General features: G+C 41.0%; 1 protein-coding gene across 2 annotated transcripts in view; it reads left to right on the forward strand.

Moving 5' to 3' along the window:
- Positions 1 to 1,464: 1,464 nt before the first annotated feature.
- LOC139475234 (zinc finger and BTB domain-containing protein 24-like) overlaps positions 1,465 to 15,989 on the forward strand; it is a 30,973-nt gene continuing 16,448 nt past the window's right edge. The window contains exon 1 of one of the 2 annotated variants that reach the window (XM_071258479.1): positions 1,465 to 1,513. The gene's annotated coding sequence lies outside the window, so the exon portion shown is untranslated. Of the gene's footprint in view, positions 1,514 to 1,753; positions 1,808 to 15,989 lie in introns of those variants that run through there. The other variant, XM_071258482.1, reaches the window with a different exon arrangement.

The following is a 15,989-nucleotide window of genomic DNA, read 5'->3' on the forward strand; positions in this document are numbered from 1 at the left end:
TGGACGGATCTGTATTTGCAAGAGAAGTGAGACTTTATATAAACCCATAAATGGTGACTAGGTTGAGTGAGTTGGGTTTAGCCGCGTTTAACATTATTCTAGTAATATCACGGCGTGTCAGCTTAATGTGGGAGGAAAGCCCGAAGTGATGCAGGTCTCCGGCGTTTACCACTTCGGTGAAACCCACGAAATCGGGTATGGTACTGACAAACCTAGAAACATAATCGGGGCGAACCGGGATTCGAACCCACAATCATATGTTTCACAGCGAATCGCGGCGCCTTAGACGACTGGGCCACCCGTGACTACGTTGAATAATAGGAACAATGGTTTAATAGTGATTTGGTCTTACACCGCTTTTAGCAGTATTCCAGCAATATCACGGCTGAACACATCATGCAGCGGACGCTTACTCCATTAGGCTACCCCACCGACCCAAATTGTTTGATACATATTCACGATGTAACTCAAGACAGTGATTCAAACCTCTGAAGGTTACATCTGACTGGGTATCTTCCTGAAGAAAAACAATCAATATAATAATATTGGAGCTCAGTGATATATAAACCCACCCACCTACTCACTCACTCATGGTACTGAATCCACGGGTACATCACAGGTCAGATGGAGAGAAACCCAACCCAACTGCCCCCCACCATAAAGTATCATGTAGTTCTTATGGCAGTAAAAAGTAAAGGTAATTAACACCTACCGCCCTGACCACTAGATAATAACCCCCCCCCCCCCCCCCCCCCAACACACACACACACACCGACATCTATAATACACCTGTGTCACCGCAGTTAATTAATTAATTCTCTTGGGATTTATTAGGCAACCTCAAGCTCATAGCTAAGATTAAGATTAGAGGAAATTAAACGTGTTTATATATGGCCGTTTCCAGTCTTTTGTGTAACTTTTAAAATTATAATCCGCTCAATTTATCCTTTGCCGGAAGGAGATTTAACCACAAACAGTATATGCTATTTATTTAACGTATTTTAATAGTCATGAACTAAATGACCCGGTACTTATGTCTTGAGTTTTGAAAGTTCCTAATAACCTCCGGATGGTTTTTGTACATTATAAGTTTTAATAAGGGTTACTTTGATACTTAGATAAACAATCTCTCTCTCTCTCTCTCTCTCTCTCTCTCTCTCTCTCTCTCTCTCTCTCTCTCTCTCTCTCTCTCTCTCTCTCTCTCTCTCTGTCTCTCTCTCTCTTAAAAAATATTATAAATCTATTTTATAAAATCGTGAAAACATATGTGTGGTTCCTACTTTTACTTAGGGTACGATATAATGTTTATAAACCAAACTGTGACGCGTTTTCAAACAAGTATTTGGCAAATTGCCCAGTTATCATGGAAGCAGCCCTTGGAGCGCATATTGTCCACAATCAAGTCATGGAAAATTAATGCTCCCCTGAACACGCAAATTGATGACGTAGTACGCATACGGGATATCCTTCTCGCCCACTAAGAAGGTAGTTCCGTTGACACCCTCCCGAGCAGGTGAGAACTTTCGCCATTATCACTAAAATACCTTCAGGTATATTTGTTTATCTTTCCAAACTGGGTCTTGGATAACGAAAACCTACATTCGTTGACGATCCACGTTGTTTCCGTGCAGCGTCAAGCTGACCCAGCAAGTGCTACGTCAACAAGTTGTCGGGGGTTTTCGGTTACTCCCCCTCCTCATTTTCCCACGGACTATAAAATTTTCCTGTGACGTTGCTCGTCCATATGTGACACCAAAGTAAGCCAGTAATTTCTGAAACAACAGCTGCCTAACGTGTTTCCATACAGGTTAGTTATTTTTTGTGCACACATACTGACAAAATTCGTCGGCAATGTGAAATTTTCATGCATTTTGATAATCGGATCAGTGAAGTGAAAAGGGTTTATTTTTAGCACAAGATTTTACGATAACATACTATGTGAACTAACAGTTTGTTTTCTTGCATGCTGTACCCTACTTCTTTGTGGTTCATATCTAGGATTGTGTGGTTCTTTGATAGCTGACTTTCCCTAGTTATCAGGGGCAACCTGTTGAATGTCCTGGGTGGAGTCACATATTGATATTAGTAATTAATATTTCATGTGTGATCTGGCGTTGTTGGTATTGATTTCTTGTTATAAGTATATGGCCACAGCCCATTAGGATGTATGCATGGATGTCCAAATAGATCACACAAGATTACTTATGATTGAGTAACGAGTGATCAACAATAATGGGAATGCAGTGGATTTAGCAATTAATGCTAATGTTACATAATGTTATTCTGATGACTTTTGTAATCCTGGTTCAATATACGTATGTTGACAATAACAATATTTGTAGCAAAGAATTTCAGTTGTTACAATTGAAATAACAATGTTGATGAATTTGTTGTCAATTTTAAAAAGAATCAGTCATGTCCTCACAAGACTTAGAAAACTTTATGAGATCCTATTAATCTTGTTCTATTTGTTCATGATATTGATATCAACAAAAATCAAGGTTTTTAAAACAAGGTATGACCACTTGGAATTACGTTTCACAAATCATGGAAATTTATTTTACATTTCCTCTTCAATGCTTTGTCATGTTTGTGACCTTCAGTGTCAAGTCAGGAGAAACATTTACTGATATTTCAATGTTTTCAGGCACAGTTTCTCAATAATCGGTCATGGAATGAAAATTTACATTATTCACTTGTGCAAGGTTCAAAGTTGGGACGATGGGGTAGCTTCACCTGAAAGTGTTCGCTGGTCACGTCCACAAAGTGTGAAGTCCATTTAGGGTGTCTCCCACAATGATATTACTGGAATAGTGCTAAAAGTGGCATAAAACCCCATTCACTCACTCAAATGAAGGTTGGTCCCTTAATTATACTGACTATTAAGTAGAAAAAATGTAACCAAAAGTCATCACTAAAACAATTGACCTGGCTTATCTGCACGTGTCAATATCAATGTCATACATTGCATGAAATTGTTTATTTGCCTAACCAACAGTAAAGTAACATAAAAAATATCCTCATGTCCCGAATTCGATTTGTTGTTATGCTAAAATCCTTTCTGAGATGTTGTATTGAGCGGTTTTTGTCATCAGGAAATATATTCTCCTGTTTGATCATTGATAAGAAATGTTTATATTTTTTTACTCCTGTGCAGAGACTACATAATTGCTACATACATGTAGATCCACACAGATTATGCATGCACAAATCCATCATAAATAGCAATGATCATATTCAGTGCAGTTCTGTTTGTGCAGCTTTAGTTTAGAGAGTACATGCACTTTCATAATCTATTAACCCTTCGTATACAATGTTTTGTTTGTTGTTTAACGCCACACTCAGCAATATTCCAGCTATGTGACAGTGGTTTGTAAATAATCGAGTCTGGACCAGACAGTCCAGCGATTGACATCATGAGCCTCAATCTACACAAATTGGGATATGATGACATGCATCAACCAAGTTGGCGGGCCGGACCAACTGAGCCTGTTACTCGCCTCTTTTGTGGAGCATGGGTTGTTGGGAGACCAGTTCAAACCCGGATCTTCACGGGGAAGTTCACAATACAATTTGACATGTACCGGAATGTTTGCGATCTGTTTCTTGATATGGCAAATGTGTGTTGCTCAGCTAAAACAATGGGCAAACATCATGCTTCCTGTATCTAATTATGGCTAGTGTAATTTAACTGTCAACCATAGGGTCATGCCATGCTGTAGTTGTTTTGATTACAAATGTTCTGTAAATAAATAGGGTTTGTTTGGGTTTTTTTCAGTTAAATCAAAATGAAAAATCACAACAGTATTTCAATTCTTTGATTATGTTCGGTTCAATATCAATTCAGGATCTCTTTTTGTTTTCAATGTTTTTCCTTTGATTTAGAAAAATTCTATATACATGTATTACTTGACAAGTTTACCAATGTAATATTGTCAGTTTCAAAATCTATAATCCAAAGAATTGACTAACACATCAACAATGATTACTTTATTTTTTAAATAGTTTGATTTGTAGAGTAATACACTATTCCGTGAAAACCATATTTCAGATTGCATGGAATGACACAATACACTCTTTAAAAATTCAAAGCTTTGGAAACTAACATTGTCACATTTCAAACCAAAAAGGTTGCAACACACCATCAGAGTCAAACATAGCATGTATTTATTTCTTTTTTTATAGCAATACATTTCTCTATTGAATATATGTTTTTTAAGTAGTTTTAAAAGTATATCTATTTTCGGTTATGACAATGATTATAACCTCTGAGTAAACTCACATTCAGAGCTCCAAATAACTTTTTGAGCAATTGAGATTTTACTTGAAGTTTTATTTTTAATTGGGTTATTACATTTTTCATTGGGTAACCAATATCTTTTCACTCATCTATTCATCACTCTATTGTTTTTTTCCCCAACAAAGTAAGGGTTTTGAGATTTAATAAAATAAATAAATAATGTTTTAGATGTATATAACAGTTCTAAATTTAGGCTTGACTCAGAAAGTAAATTAGATCATAATGGAGTTTTGGAAATTAGCTCTGTTGTACACATGCTGAAAGGTTCATTTGATATTTATGCGTGCTGTTTTCAAACAACTAAGTTTTTCATTTAATGCATGCGTTTCTGTTAATTTGAAAGTAATTGGGTTTTGAATAGTTCTGGGGGGTGTTGTATGCAAACATATGCAACTTATCTGTAGCTCTGCATATTTAAAGATGTGTTTTTGATCAAGTGAAACTATGGGAACAATGTATTGTCTGACACTTTGTGCATGAGTTGATTTTCTTTGAAAGGAAAGAATTATTGTGCCATGTTTACAGGTACATACTTTTGTACACAGAAACTATATTCCTGTGCACAAGTTGTAAAACAGCCTACTTCAGTTTGTCATACTCATTTAGAACGTTCAAACAGTGCTTCTCATTTTTCTATTGTGGCAAGTAAGAAAACAGCTTTATATGATGTCAGAAAATCCCATAATTCCTTAATTATGAAGTTATATTGGAAAATATTCACCTCAATATCTGCAAATCCCCCTCTGTTTGTGTAAAACAGTTACTGGTATGTATAAATTAGCATCTTTACAGTACACACAATGCCCCAAGTTTTCAATCTTGTAAGATGTTTAAGGTGCTAATTCTATGATTTCCAACAAGCTTTATGTAAGATACACACTCCCTTCTACACCACAGTATTTTCTGTAACATGTTTTTATCATTCACAAAAATATGGTAGATTACTTTTAGATATACATTACTTTAGTTATTTTTGATTAAGCTGGTCATTGAAATATTCCCATTTAAGAATGTCATGACTTGGTAGTTTTAACAATAAAAATAAACTTGTAATGTTGACACGGTTGTACTTAAGTAGAGATCATGATATTGATTCTGCAAACTCCTTGATTTCCAAGTGTGTATTTCCTAGAAGAACCCCCTTGTGTTAGCTGAGTGTTAAACATGTGTAATCCCCAGAAGACAAGTTTGTACAGTCAAGGAAGAGGAGAACACAACAGGGAAGTTAGCTGTTGCGCTGAGCTCATCATATCACTTCCTCCATTCACAGAAATATCCTTCTCGGTCACAGCAGGCTGAAGAGATCACAGAATTGCTTGTTTCATGTTGACAGGCTGGTTTAACATGAAAGTGTTTTTCACAGCATGTCCCCTTCATGGACTGAGGCCTCCTTGTGGTTACAAAGCTGCATAGGGTTTTGGGTCATGTGCTGTACTGAAGCCAGAGTCTAGTAAAATTCTGTTTGGGCAAGTAAGCTCAGTTAATGATAGTCCACATGAAAGTCCACAAAATGATGCTGAGAGCCAAGTTTGGGATACTAATCTCAGACTGGTACTGGAAAATGGGAATTTCCCAGCAATCTCAAATCATGGGTTGGTGGGGTATCCTAGAGGTTAAAGTGTTGGCTTGTCGTGCCAAGTTATACTCACTCACTCACTCACTCACTCACTCATATCGTGGGCTGATGGGATAGTCTAGTGGTTAAAGCGTTTACTTATCGTGCCAAGGCATGTGTTCGATTCTCTGGATGGGTAAAATGTCTTAAGCCTATTTCTTGTGTCTGTGACATTACTGGAAATGGTATATTACTAAAAGATGCATAAAATCTTACTCACTCACTCATTCATTTGAAGGGCCCTTGGGTTGCCCTTGGGTATGTCAGTTCACCAAGTTCTGGGTTTGATTCTCATATTGGGTACTCTGTCTGCAACTTCGACCACAAATCTGAAGCCTTGAGCCCAGTAAGTTGAGCTCATAATTGCCCATATGTTAACATTAAAAGTAATTACAGTTCTTGCCAACATACGAGTTCAAGCAAGTAGACTTGGTACTATGTGTAGAACTAATGAATAGAGCATGTGTCCAGAGAGCAGAAGGTTGGTGGTTTGACCCCCGACCACATCATACCAAAAGATGTATAAATTTGGAACTTGTAATGTTGTTACCCTGCATGGCACTTGGCATTAGGTCCTAAAACAAGGACTGTTCAGCTCAGAGTAAATACACTGTGTCTGAGTGGGATGTGGGATGTGGATGTTAAACTGCTGACTAATACAACACCCCTGTCTGGTCCAGCGATTGTGCCCAACTGATGGAGACTGTTGCTTGGTGCTTTACCCCTGTCTGGTCCAGCGATTGTGGCCAACTGATGGAGACTGTTGCTCGGTGCCTCTCCGCTCTCTGGTCCAGCGATTGTGCCCAACTGATGGAGACTGTTGCTCAGTGCCACTCCGCTGTCTGGTCCAGCGATTGTGCCCAACTGATGGTGACTGTTGCTCGGTGCCTCACCCCTGTCTGGTCCAGTGATTGTGCCCAACTGATGGTGACTGTTGCTCGGTGCCTCACCCCTGTCTGGTCCAGCGATTGTGCCCAACTGATGGTGACTGTTGCTCGGTGCCTCACCCCTGTCTGGTCCAGTGATTGTGCCCAACTGATGGAGACTGTTACTCGGTGCCTCTCCGCTGTCTGGTCCAGTGATTGTGCCCAACTGATGGTGACTTTTGCTCGGTGCCTCACCCCTGTCTGGTCCAGTGATTGTGCCCAACTGATGGTGACTGTTGCTCGGTGCCTCACCCCCGTCTGGTCCAGCGATTGTGCCCAACTGATGGTGACTGTTGCTCGGTGCCTCACCCCTGTCTGGTCCAGTGATTGTGCCCAACTGATGGTGACTGTTGCTCAGTGCCACTCTGCTGTCTGGTCCAGCGATTGTGCCCAACTGATGGTGACTGTTGCTCGGTGCCTCACCCCTGTCTGGTCCAGTGATTGTGCCCAACTGATGGTGACTGTTGCTCGGTGCGTCACCCCTGTCTGGTCCAGTGATTGTGCCCAACTGATGGTGACTGTTGCTCGGTGCCTCACCCCTGTCTGGTCCAGCGATTGTGCCCAACTGATGGTGTCTGTTGCTCGGTGCCTCACCCCTGTCTGGTCCAGTGATTGTGCCCAACTGATGGTGACTGTTGCTCAGTGCCACTCCGCTGTCTGGTCCAGCGATTGTGCCCAACTGATGGTGACTGTTGCTCGGTGCCTCACCCCTGTCTGGTCCAGTGATTGTGCCCAACTGATGGTGACTGTTGCTCGGTGCCTCACCCCTGTCTGGTCCAGTGATTGTGCCCAACTGATGGTGACTGTTGCTCGGTGCCTCACCCCTGTCTGGTCCAGTGATTGTGCCCAACTGATGGTGACTGTTGCTCGGTGCCTCACCCCTGTCTGGTCCAGTGATTGTGCCCAACTGATGGTGACTGTTGCTCGGTGCCTCACCCCTGTCTGGTCCAGTGATTGTGCCCAACTGATGGAGACTGTTACTCGGTGCCTCTCCGCTGTCTGGTCCAGTGATTGTGCCCAACTGATGGTGACTTTTGCTCGGTGCCTCACCCCTGTCTGGTCCAGTGATTGTGCCCAACTGATGGTGACTGTTGCTCGGTGCCTCACCCCCGTCTGGTCCAGCGATTGTGCCCAACTGATGGTGACTGTTGCTCGGTGCCTCACCCCTGTCTGGTCCAGTGATTGTGCCCAACTGATGGTGACTGTTGCTCAGTGCCACTCTGCTGTCTGGTCCAGCGATTGTGCCCAACTGATGGTGACTGTTGCTCGGTGCCTCACCCCTGTCTGGTCCAGTGATTGTGCCCAACTGATGGTGACTGTTGCTCGGTGCGTCACCCCTGTCTGGTCCAGTGATTGTGCCCAACTGATGGTGACTGTTGCTCGGTGCCTCACCCCTGTCTGGTCCAGCGATTGTGCCCAACTGATGGTGTCTGTTGCTCGGTGCCTCACCCCTGTCTGGTCCAGTGATTGTGCCCAACTGATGGTGACTGTTGCTCAGTGCCACTCCGCTGTCTGGTCCAGCGATTGTGCCCAACTGATGGTGACTGTTGCTCGGTGCCTCACCCCTGTCTGGTCCAGTGATTGTGCCCAACTGATGGTGACTGTTGCTCGGTGCCTCACCCCTGTCTGGTCCAGTGATTGTGCCCAACTGATGGTGACTGTTGCTCGGTGCCTCACCCCTGTCTGGTCCAGTGATTGTGCCCAACTGATGGTGACTGTTGCTCGGTGCCTCACCCCTGTCTGGTCCAGTGATTGTGCCCAACTGATGGTGACTGTTGCTCGGTGCCTCACGCCTGTCTGGTCCAGTGATTGTGCCCAACTGATGGAGACTGTTGCTCGGTGCCTCACCCCTGTCTGGTCCCGTGATTATGCCCAATTGATGGAGACTGTTGCTCGGTGCCACTCTGCTGTCTGGTCCAGCTATTGTGCCCAACTGATGGAGACTGTTGCTTGGTGCCACTCTGCTGTCTGGTCCAGCGATTGTGCCCAACTGATGGAGACTGTTGCTCAGTGGCACTCCCCTGTCTGGCCCAGTGACTGCTCCACTGATAGTGTCTGTTGCTCGGTGCTACTCTGCTGTCTGGTCCAGCGATTGTGCCCTACTGATGGAGACTGTTGCTCGATGCCACTCTGCCGTCTGGTCGAGTGATTGTGCTAAACACAAACTGAGCTGACCCATTAAATGATTAAAACTGAATTTTTGTCTTTTTCATTCATCTCAACCATAGTGATCTTAAAAAAGGTGAACGTTTCTATGGCAGTGAATAATTAATTTAGCATCAATATTAATAAATTTGAAACTTTTAATGTATTGACATTAAAGTTTATCGATACATCAATAATACAATATATGATGATGTCCCTCATTTTGGCTGTGAAGATACATCCGTGTGACCCAGCTGGCATGGACCAATTGGTCATTGGCTAATATTGCACACTTCAGATCTCATTTCTCGACCAATATCGTGTTTCAGCAATAGAAACCAACAGTTTATTCCACTAGTCCTTATTATAACATATTGCAAAACCCTTAAACATGGCAAATATTTAATAGTCCTTATGACACCTTAACTACTGGGCAGATTGGCAAGTGCCAGTTTCAGAGTTTTTCACATTAGTTATATTAATTATGTTTCAAGATACAAAACGTTGAGGTAAAGATATCTAAACATGCTAATTGTCAGAAAGCCAAGAAATCTACAAACCATTACCCATGAAACATTACTTTCTCAAAATCTCAGGTGATCAAAATGGTTTTTAAACACTCTTTTCTTTTCAACGTCTTGACAGTCTTTTACGTGACAGATCTTTTCACCTTTATTTAAGCGTTGTTCCTTTGCTTATGAAAAATTTAATGTAAAATTGAAGACTTATTTCTCTTGTCTTTTAAGGCTTGGTAAGCATCACAACAGATTATGGTCATAGTGTAGCATGGAATGTATATGACTCATAAATCTGAGTTGTAATTGACTGACACTAGTTTCGCTTCTTCCAATACCCATCACTTGATATTGACATTTAACATAAAGCTGTTCCATTCAAGTATAGTGTTTGTGTGGTATTCCATGGTTGAAGACTTGTTGAGTACTGTTAAGGGAGGGGCCATTTAATGAGAGTGTCCAGTTGAGGTGAGTGATATTACTAGTATCGGTATGCTGGTATACCACAATATGAAATACAATGAATACGTACCACAATACGTTTGGAAAATACCGGTATGTTGCATTTTTCAAAATCCTGCATATAATTTTGTTGGAAGATTTTACACCAGTGACAACTCAAATGGAATTTAAGAAATTAGCAACTTTTTCCTGTGGTCGAAAAAGTGAAACTCATAATTTGTGACTAGTGTCCTGTAGATTATGTATCTATTACTCATTCTTTGTAACCATAGCAACATCTAACAAAATACAAAGTTGTCAAAAACACGTGGGTGAAGTTTTTTATTCAGGTTTATGAAACAATACAGATGAAAGAAGGCGTGTAATATATTGTGGTATGTAAATGAATCATTATTGCTATGTGTTGCAGTAAAAAAACAAATATTGCAATATGTTTCATGGAGCAGTCTTGAATTGAATGTCACAATTTAGATGTAGGCCATCAAGATAACTGTCAAATTTCTTCTAAAATATTGATAAGATTTGTGGTGGTTTTTTTTAATGACAATAAACTAATAAGCATTTCGACATCTTAAGGAGCCTTCTGGAAAAGTATGGACAAGCACTTGCAGAGAATATTAATTACTTGTTCACTCATCAGACTAATTTACCATTGATTAAAAATGTTCACTGTTCAGGGAAATTGAAATGATGTTTGAAACAATGAGTCCTTTTCCATGATATGGCAAAGATCACCTGAACCCATACAGGTATCCTACATTGGGGAAGCACCTCCCTGTAGTCCTACTCTTCTTGTAACAAAGAATCCTTTGTGAAAATTTTACAAAAGTTGGAGGACCTGTGACGTAAGACATTGCATTCGGAGAGTTAAGCCGTTGATGAATTCTGTGGTACAAAAGTGACTTGACATCAGAAATAAGTGTACTTTAAGTACAAGAATAAACCTATTAAATCTGAAGACATGTTAGGTGCTCGCAAAGTCCATACAGATGCTTTCAGTGTCACCGTTGGGATTGTTTTAAAACTTACACTTTGTGGCAGTGTCAATCAATTATGAGATCACTTGTTGTTTTTTATGCTGATAAGCATGATAACAAAATTTACGAATTCATGGAAAACACTTTCAACTTTATCCATTAACACATTGAATTTACACTGCTAAAATATTAAAAATTCAAAAACTACATTACATTTTATGAATAAAATAGATAAATATCAGTGTTCTTTAAGCATAAAACAAGCATGTGTTAGTAACACTGTTCCAAGGCATTAAGTGTACCAGCTTAAGAGTATCAGTACTGATGTTATTGCAAATGAAAAACATGTTTTGTTGATAGTTATTATTTATTTCCTTAACATGTTTTGAACTTTTCCAGACCAGGATAAACATTTGCGTGGTAGGTCCGGCTGTGTGTATATATATCAGACCAAGGGGAATGGGCCAGGTCATGAAAGTAGGAAATAACCCTGGCATAAGATTCAATAGAAATAAGGATGTTATTGAAATAGGAAGTAGTGTTTTCCACCAGATAATAGCATTGGACCATTTAGGTTTCTAGCCCGGAGATACACAATAGGATTAAGCGAGAATAAGGAAATCTTACTCATTCCCCTTCTGCATGGGTGTACCTAGTGTCAAGCAGTTTCTGTCAGGTTAGTTGAATCCATTTGTATTTGATCCTTTTCAGAGAATATTTGCATGGCTTGTTCCATAATGCTGTGGGTTTCTTGTAGTGAGAGAGTGTGGTTTTTACGCTGCTTTTATCAATATTCCAGCAATATTCCAGCAATATCATGGCGGGGGACACCAGAAATAGGCTTCACACGTTGTACCCATGTCGGGAATCGAACCCAGGTCTTTGGCGTGATGAGCGAACACTTTAACCACTAGGCGTCCCAACTGCCCCGGATTTCTTGTATAGTGATATGGATAATATCTTTTTCTTATTCGTATATTTAATGCAAATTTCATTGTGTAGAGTGAAGTAAGGTAAATATTCTTACTCTTTAAGTCTTAGACTGCTGTATTCTTAGCCTGCTGTATCTCCCATTGCCTTGAACACCAGTTGTGTATTGCTTCAAGATAAATCAGATGGAATGACTTGGAAAAGTTCTTGTTCATGGATCAAGACTTTTCTCAGATTTCAGTGTCTAGATTCAGTGCTATCTTATCAGACAGATACTGAAGATAACTGATGAGTTATTTCATCAACATAATCAATGTAACTCATCACCCGTTAGCTTGTTTAATTTTACTAATTTATTATTTAGTGTACTCTGAATGAGTTAAAGATAAACTCAGCTCTAGACATTATTTGAGGTAAAAGACATTTCCTATAAAAATATTCATAGTGGGCCCAAAAAATGAATACATTTTCATCCAAATATTTCCACAGTGTGAGATGTGTGAGGCATTTGAATATAAATGTTTTTCTTTATTTTTGACCCAACTGGTCAAAGCATCTGTGTAAAGTAACTCTTGTGGATGTGATGCACATTAAGAATGATATGGATTGTGAGTGGTTTATATCATCAAGTAAAAGAAAGACACAAAGATTTTCTTCTGTAGGTACGCAAGGACTGGTGTTTGTAGTCAGGCAAGCAGGGATGACTATGGCCTTCTGTAGGTACATGGTCACAACATAATTACGCAAGGACGGGTGTTTGTAGTCAGGCAAGCAGGGATGAGAATCTTAACTAATTAAGAATCAGGGCCTAAACATAAACGTAATTCTTAAAAACTGATTGCTTTCTGTTTTGATACATCTATGATGGGGCTTCACCATGTGAACCAGGACTCTGTGAAGTGTCAGTGTGAAGGTGCATGAGTTTCTGGATGAGCTTTTCAATCCCTCGCTAAACTGGAAGCTGCTGACCTGTAAAATGTCAGTACTAACCCTCCTCCTTGTGAGTCAAGTGACTGATAACAGTGGAGATAGTACATCAACAATACTTAATTGTCCGTCACACCCGGCTGCAGGGAGATTCTTGCTGTGTAGTATAGCGTGGCAACACTGGCTTGTCATCAGGGAGGGGGTTCAGACAGGGACACTTAGTGGCAATGTGATAAAAAAAATCCAGATTTGGATAGTTCTCCTTTGACACCCCCGTGTTCAGGGCACACAAAACACCAGCCGATTTTGTGAAGCTGGGAAAATACTGGTCACTCCTCCACTTACATGAAGAAATTTGCCCCTTGATAATGGAATCATTCGGTGAGTTGTAATTTCATATAAATGTACCTGCCTTGTATTAGTTTACCTCCCGTATGTTATGAGGTATCCGACCTGGGATATTGCTCTCCCTTTAAAAGCAGTAAATAAACATGCTAAATGATGTGCATTGGATAAATTCTGGCCTTTGTCAGATGGAGTGCTCAAAAAAATGAAACCTGTTGTCCTTCTGAAAATAGGAACATTCTGAAAACGTAGATTTTTTTTCTCTTAGTAACAAACCCACATCTTGGGGTACGATGACAATCAATCAACCATATCACTAAGCCTGACCACCCGATCCAATATGTTGCCTCTCATGACGTAGGTTACTGGGGACCTGTTCATACTATATTCCTGCAGGTGTCTGTTTTTAATAACTTGCTGAGCTTTGACCAGACACATTTGTCAAGAGTAGAACAATGATACATGGTGGTTACAGTGATTGACTAGGTTACATGTGGGTACAATGATTAGCTAGTTTAAATGTGGGTACAGTGATTGGCCAGGTTACATGTGGGTACAGTGATTGACTAGGTTATATGTGGGTACAGTGATTGACCAGGTTACATGCGGGTACAGTGATTGGCCAGGTTACATGTGGGTACAGTGATTGGCCAGGTTACATGTGGGTACAGTGATTGACCAGGTTACATGTGGGTACAGTGATTGGCCAGGTTACATGTGGGTACAGTGATTGGCCAGGTTACATGTGGGTACAGTGATTGACCAGGTTACATGTGGGTACAATGATTGGCCAGGTTATATGTGGGTACAATGATTAGCTAGTTTAAATGTGGGTACAGTGATTGGCCAGGTTACATGTGGGTACAGTGATTGACCAGGTTATATGTGGGTACAATGATTGGCCAGGTTATATGTGGGTACAATGATTAGCTAGTTTAAATGTGGGTACAGTGATTGACCAGGTTACATGTTGGTACAATGATTGGCCAGGTTATATGTGGGTACAATGATTAGCTAGTTTAAATGTGGGTACAGTGATTGGCCAGGTTATATGTGGGTACAACGATTAGCTAGTTTAAATGTGGGTACAGTGATTGGCCAGGTTACATGTGGTTACAGTGATTGGCCAGGTTACATGTGGGTACAGTGATTGGCCAGGTTACATGTGGGTACAGTGATTGGCCAGGTTACATGTGGGTACAGTGATTGGCCAGGTTACATGTGGGTACAGTGATTGGCCAGGTTACATGTGGTTACAGTGATTAGCCAGTTTACATGTGGGTACAGTGATTAGCTAGTTTACATGTGGGTACAGTGATTGGCCAGGTTACATGTGGGTACAGTGATTGGCCAGGTTACATATGGGTACAGTCATTGGCCAGGTTACATGTGGGTACAGTGATTGACAAGGCTACAGCTGAGTGGTGGTTTTCCTGAATGGCGGCCTCTATGGTCCAGTGGATGGACGCCGCATCTGACAAAAACACATTTAAAAGATGTACTTGTTGTTACCCTGCCTGGCGCTCAGCATTAAGGGACTAAAATGAGGACTGGTCAGCTCAGAGTCAATACACTGTGTTTGAGTGGGGAATCCATGTCAAGCTGCAGCATGGTATGTCAGTGGGCTAGTACGATAAAACTAGTATGGCGCAGACACACACATGCATAGCACGCACGCACGCACGCACGCACACGCCTGTCCCTATATAAGTGCCATAATCATGAACGCAAACTTAAACCCCATTTCACCTCACCTCCATTCTTCCTCTGTGGTTATCCATGCATTGAACATGTTGAGTACAGAGGACATTAGAATCCCTTAGCAATTTTCTCTTGAGAGAAGTAATAGAAAGTAGACCATCTGTTCTGCACATAAAAATGGTTTGATCTTAAGATGAGTCATGCTTGCTACATCCTCATTATGTTCGTTATAGGATTATGCTGTGGAGATGATGGGGGGCAGACAACAGAGGCTGCAGGTTCATTCGGTGGGGGTTGCCTCAAACACGTAAAAACAGTTTTCACAATAAAAAGTTTGCAGGAAAGTTAGAAGTAAAGAAATTCACACAAAATGGTTCAGTTATGATGTATAATATGAAACATGATGTCTTGGTTTGGGTGAAGTGAGGTGAAATTGGGTTTAACGTTGCGTCCAAGATCATTGCACTTATGTAGCAACGTGCATGCATGTGTATGTGTGTGGCTGCTTGTACTAGTCCGGACTAATGCCGATTTAGAGTGCTAGCTCACTTAGATACCGTGCCACAGTTAAACATGAATACCCCACTCAGACACTGTATACTGACTCCGAGCCAACCAGTCCTTGTTTTAGCCCCTTTATGCTGAGCGCCACACGGGGTAACAACAAGTACCATTTTTTACCGTCTTTTGGTACTACCACTAGACCACAGAGGCGGTCTGTCTGGGTTTGGCTTTCAGAAGGATCCGTAAAGGCTTTTTGCAATTTGGCTATAAAATGTTAAACATGGTAATGATAAAAAAGAATGTCCATTCAGAAATAAAAAAAGTCATGGAAATGTTCTGAAACATTTTCTCTCATGCAAATTCATTGAAGCTTGAGGAAGTTTAAAAACTGATTCCAAACTGATTGCCATTACCGACTGGAGTCGCAAACACAAATCATTGACATAGTTAGTTATTTATTAGCTATACCAGTGTATACCACAAGTGTTAAACCAAGCAGGGCTGAAACTTCAAAGCCTACAGGAGGGTCTGGCCATGGCAGGTCAATGAGCAGCCCAGGGCAGGGATCTATGGGGATGCCCCGGGGTGGTTCTATCATGAGACACACTGCTGCAGGCTAGTCCCCACCATAGACTGGTGTTA

Source organism: Haliotis cracherodii, unplaced genomic scaffold, assembly GCF_022045235.1.
Source record: "Haliotis cracherodii isolate W230 unplaced genomic scaffold, xgHalCrac1.p SCAF_1, whole genome shotgun sequence".
NCBI lineage: Eukaryota > Metazoa > Mollusca > Gastropoda > Lepetellida > Haliotidae > Haliotis > Haliotis cracherodii.